A 6,011-nucleotide genomic window follows, 5' to 3' on the forward strand; every position below is an offset into this window, starting at 1 on the left:
AAAAAAAAAAAAAAAAAAAAAAATGATAAACTGAAGCATTTTGTTTGGTTAAAAAAAATGATAAACTTCATTTTTAGTTTCTCTCTTGTTTCCAATTTTCAATGAAACATCATTGAATATTCACGTGATTCTTTAAAGTAGCAAGTAGAGCTTACTTTGTTTTTGTTCGCCTAAAAAATTGTCATGCTGGGGGTGATGGCTCACACTTATAATCTCAGTACTGTGGGAGGTGGGAGGATCGCTTGGGCCCAGGAGTTTGGGGCCAGCCTGGGCAATATAGAGATACCTGGTCTCTACAGAAAATTAAAAAATTAGCCGAGCATGGTGCTGTGTGTCTGTAGTCCCAGCTACTTGGGAGGCTGAGGTGGGAGGATCCCTTGGGCCCAGGAGTTGGAGGCTGTATTGAGCTGTGATCATTCCTCTGCACTCTAGCCTGGGCAGCAGAGTGAGAATGTGTCTCAAAAAAAAAAAAAAAGTCAGTCTTTTTTCTTCTGCCTAATTTCTTATTTTCTATCTGGAATGACCCTGAAGCATATGGAACACACATACTTATGTGAAAGTGACATGAAAATACACAGAAGGTCTTACAAGGAAAACACAGAGTGACTGGGGGATGAGGAATTGATTAACTGGAAAGTATTGGATTTGGATAAAACAATTCTAGCATTTGAATCCAATAAAACATACTTGGATATTAATGTTGCATTTGAGCACAGTTTAGTGTTTTTTAGATGATTCACTAGGCATTTTAGGATCTTCTGGTATCTTTTATTTTTTAATTTTTTTTTTTCACCCAGGCTGGAGTGGAAGTTTCACTGCAACCTCCGCCTCCCAGGTGCAAGCAGTTCTCCTACCTCAGTCTCCCAAGTGGCTAGGACTACAGGTGTGCACCACCACACCCAGATGATTTTTGTATTTTTTAGTAGAGACAGGGTTTCATCATGTTTACCACGATGGTCTCGAACTTCTCATCACAAGTGATCTGCCCACTTCAGCTTCCCAAAGTGCTGGGATTACAGGTGTGAGCCACTGTGCCTGGCTGATCTGGTATCTTAGCTTTGTTATGAAAGACACTGTGGCATGCTGTTTAAGAGGATAGACTTTAGACCGGGCTACCTTTCTTCAAATCCCAGGTCAGCTGCTTATAGCATGGGGAGAAATGCCAGATATAGGCAAAGGGGGAATAGAGGCAGCAAACCACCTGGTTATGTACGCATCTATGCAACAACCTTGCATAACCTGCACATGTACCCCAGAACCTAAAGTAAAAAAAAAAAAAAAAAAAAAAAAAAAAAAAAAAAAAAAAAAAAAAAAAAAAAAAAAGCAGCATGGAGAATTTGTGTGCAAAATATCACATCCTGATGTGGCCACTGTGTAACCCCAGAGCATAGATATCATTTTTGTGGTCTGCCCTCTGGAGTCACCAGGGAACCCTAAGCATGCCACACCTCACCTCACAGCCCAGAACTTTTAGTTAATGGTGTTAATTGGGGGTAAAATTAATATACTTCCATCTGTTGTCCAAAAGACCATCAGGATGGCTAAGCAGTGGAAAAGAGAGTTTTATTGGCGATATCAGTTTGCGAATTGGGAAGAGAGTCTCTTGAGTCGACTGAAGGTGCTCTTTCCTCGAAGAGGGAAAAGGCAGGCTGGGTTTTAGGCCTCCCGGGGCCTGTATCACACAATAGAGTAATACGTATTCAGCATGTTTTGGGGAAAAGGTATACATAGGTATGAAGGTAGTCAAGCACATGTGCAATGGGAAAACATGTATGTAACATACTTCCCATGTTCACTTTGGGGTGGAGTTTTATCATTAAAATGAGGTGGAGTTTGGCTGTGCGTCAAAAGTGAACTACAGGGTGCAAAGACGGCTCGTGAGCACCCTCTATAAGCTGGCAGAAACTGGCTTACGGTCTGCAATTGCTTGTAAGGCTGGTCCTCTGTTCAATCAGAGTTGCAGTGGTTTGGGATGTGAATCAGGGTCAGGAGGGCTATGATAGCTTCTATTGTTATGGAGTTTAGCAACAGTTTGGTTTTTCTTCTGGGGCAGGAATTTAGGAAGTTGTCATGCCAACTGAGCCCTGAACCCTTGACCCCATAATCATTTTTATTTCCTTAACATTATGGACCATCTTAGTTAATAAAGAGGCATCAGTTTTGATCTCTCAGATCACACATTATTTTTCATAACACTTTGTCTTTTTTCTTTTTTTCTTTTTCATAACTTTTGAAAGTGAATGAAACATGTATCTGTTTGTAAAAAGTCTGCCAGAATAAAGCATTGTAATATTCCTTGAGAAAAGATGGAATTTGAGAAAGCTTTATTTCCTCATGATTTTCTTAAGAGTCCTGCTTCCAGCTTTAAGATTCTGTTAATCATGATTCTAGGCAGATGTTTCTGAACCTCTGAAAACTGCATATATTGAAATAAAATTACATTGCAAAATTGAATAATATGTGTATATGTCTCTCTCTTGAAATGCCCTAAAAGCAGGAAAGAAATGCTTTCTTTTTTTTTTTTTTTTTTTTTTTTTTTTTATTGTTTTTTTTTTTTTTTTTTTTTTTTTTTTTTTTGAGACGGAGTTTCGCTCTTGTTACCCAGGCTGGAGTGCAATGGCGCGATCTCGGCTCACCGCAACCTCCGCCTCCTGGGTTCAGGCAATTCTCCTGCCTCAGCCTCCTGAGTAGCTGGGATTACAGGCACGCACCACCATGCCCAGCTAATTTTTGTATTTTTAGTAGAGACGGGGTTTCACCATGTTGACCAGGATGGTCTCGATCTCTTGACCTCGTGATCCACCCACCTCGGCCCCCCAAAGTGCTGGGATTACAGGCTTGAGCCACCGCGCCCGGCCTAGAAATGCTTTCTTATGTTAGTGTTCCAATGCCTAACTCATATAGGCACTCAGTAGACATTCATTGATGAAAATTTTCAGGGCCGGGCACAGCAGCTCATGCCTGTAATCCCAGCATTTTCGGAGGCCAAGGCAGATGGATCACCTGAGGTCAGGAATTCAAGACCAGCCAGGACAACATGGTGAAATCCCATCTCTACTAAATCTACAAAAAATTAGCCAGGCATGGTGACACATGCCTGTAATCCCAGCTACTTGGGAGGCTGAGGCAGGAGGAGAATCACTTGAACCTGGGAGGTAGAGGTTGCAATGAGCCGAGATCACACCATTGCATTCCAGCCTGGGCAACAAGAGAGAAACTCTGTCTCAAAAAAAAAACAAAAACAAAAACAAAATTCAGATGGTGAAAGATCTATAACAGAATGCACTTGATAGTTGCATTCTTATATTTTATTTTTTTAATTAAAATAAATTTTTTAGTTACAGGGTCTGGCCCTGTTGCCCAGGCTGGGGTGCAGTAGCATGATCATTGCTCACTTCAACTTTGAACTCCTAAGCTCAAGCAATCCCAGCTACTTGAGACTATAGCTACCTATGGTCCCACCATGTGTGGCTAATTTTTTTTAGTATTCTTTTTACGATAGTATATATTTTTTTAAATCAGGAGATAGCCATGATATGGTTAAATATGGGACTAAAACAGTTCAAGACAAAAGTCAAAATGAACAAATATAAAATTTTTACATAAAACATCTTAAAGTTATAACAATTTAATTAAAACTGATAACAATTCAACTTCAGTGGCATACAAAAATTCAACTTCTTTGCATCTCCACTTTCCTGTACTTTGGGATTGATGCCAGAAATTACATCTTTCTATATTGTGTATTCATTAACAATAATTTATAGTTATTTTTTATGCTTTTGTTTTGAGATTCTATGCCAAACTTAAAAGTGATCTACACATTACAATACTATAGAATTATATATGTATATAGATGTTTATATATATATGCACAGTCATATATATATATAGGTATTGATTGACTTACGACCTATGCAACTTACGACCATTCGACTTTACGACCACAATCGCTAGCCACAACTGCTCCGCGTCTGGCAGCGCAAATGTTGCCCAGCTGGGCATACGACAGTGCGGACCAGCTTCCGGCAGCACTACCATCTCCACGTACATATAGCCTACTCAACTTACGACCAAATCGTGTTACGACCAGTCTGTCGGAACCAACTGTGGTCGTAAGTCGAGCACTAGCTGTAAACACACACACACACACACACATACACACACACATATATATTTTGCAACAAAGTCCCACTCTGTTGCCTAGGCTGGAGTGCAGTGGCATGATCTCAGCTCACCTTGACCTCCACCTCCTCGGTTCAAGCAATTCTCCTGCCTCAGCCTCCTGGGATTATAGGCATGTGCCACCATGCTCAGCTAATTTTTGTATTTTTAGTAGAGATGAGGTTTCGCCATGTTGACCAGGCTTATCTCGAACTCCTGACCTCAGGTGATCTGCCTGCCTTGGCCTCCCAAAGTGCTGGGACTACAGGCGTGAGTCACTGCGCCTTGCCTAATTCTATATTTTATCTACATATTTACCTTTACCAGAGAGCTTTATATTTTTCCATGGTTTTGTGTCCTTTTATTTCAACTTGAAGGACTCTAGTATTTCTTGTAGAGGGAAGGCCTAGTGATAATGAACCTCCTCAGCCTTTGTTTATCTGGGAAAGTTTTAATTTCTTTTAAATTTTTGGAGGACAGTTTTGCCAGACATAGTTTTGTTGGTTGGCAGTTTTTTTCCTTTTAGCACTTTGAATATATTATCTCACTCCCTTCTGGCCTGGAGGGTTTCTTTTACTTGAGAGGGAGTCTTGCTCTGTCACCCAGGCTGGAGTGCAGTGGTGTAATCTCGGCTCACTTCAACCTCTGCCTCCTGGGCTCACAAGATTCTCTTGCCTCGTGTTCCTGAGTAGCACCACCACGCCCAGCTAATTATTGTATTTTTAGTAAAGAGGAGGTTTCACCATGTTGGCCAGGCTGGTCCCAAACTCCTGACCTCAAGTGATCTGCTCACTTTGACCTCCCAAGGTCCTGGGAGTATTGGTGTGAGCCACCACACCGGGCCCTGGTCTGCAGGCTTTCTGCTCAAAAAATCAGCGTGTAGGCTGGGCTCAGTGGTTGATGCCTGTAATCCCAGAACTTTGGGAGTCCAAGGTGGGAGGATTGCTTGAGACCAGCAATTTAAGAACAGCTTGAACAATACAGTGAGACCTGGTCTCTACAAAAAATAAAAAGAAAATTGGCCTGGCATGATAGTGTGTGCCTATAGTCACAGCTACTCCAAAGGCTGAGGCAGAAGAATTGCCTGAGGAATTCAAGGCTGTGGTGAGCTATGATCATGCCATTGCATGCCAGCTTGGGTGACAGGGCAAGATCCTATCTCAGAATTAAAAAAAAGAAACAAAACAAACTGCTTATAATCTAATAAGAGCTCCCTGGTACGTGATGAGTCACTTTTCTCTTGCTGCTTTCAAGATTCTCTCTTTGTCTTTGACATCTGATTATAATGTGTTTTGGTTTGGATCACTTTGGTTTATCCTAGTTGGAGTTTGTTGAGCTGCTTGAATTTGTACATTTATTTTCTTCCTCAAATTTGAGAAAATTTTGGCCATTATCTCTTCAAGTAGACTTACTAGTTCTTTCTCTCTTTTCCTTCTGGGTCTCCCGTCATGCATATATTGGTCTGTTTGATGGTGTCTTATAAGTATTTTTCTGCTTTCTTTACTTTTCTTCATTCTTCCTTTTTGCTTTTCTGACTTAGTAATTTTAAGTGATCTGACTTCAAATTCACTGACTTTTTTCTTTCTGCTTTTGAACTCCTCTAGTAAATTTTAAAATTCAGTTATTGTATTCTTCAGTTCCAGATCTTAAAAAATGGTTTCTATGACTTTGTTGATTTCCTCATTTGGTACATGTATCCTTTTTCTGATTTTGTGTAGTTGTCTATCTTCTCCATTAGCTCACTTATCATCTTTAAGATGTTTATTTCGAATCTTTTGTCAGGTAAATAATAGGCCTGCATTTCTTTGGGGGTTGGTTTCCAGAAATTTATTTTGTTACATGTTTTC

At 40.4% G+C, this 6,011-nt stretch overlaps 1 pseudogene; it reads right to left on the reverse strand.

The window, feature by feature from the left end:
- Positions 1-3,922: 3,922 nt before the first annotated feature.
- The window catches only part of LOC108315646, a 10,878-nt pseudogene continuing 8,789 nt past the window's right edge, over positions 3,923-6,011 (reverse strand).

The sequence above is a fragment of the Cebus imitator genome, unplaced genomic scaffold (assembly GCF_001604975.1).
Source record: "Cebus imitator isolate Cc_AM_T3 unplaced genomic scaffold, Cebus_imitator-1.0 Scaffold177, whole genome shotgun sequence".
Taxonomy (NCBI): domain Eukaryota; kingdom Metazoa; phylum Chordata; class Mammalia; order Primates; family Cebidae; genus Cebus; species Cebus imitator.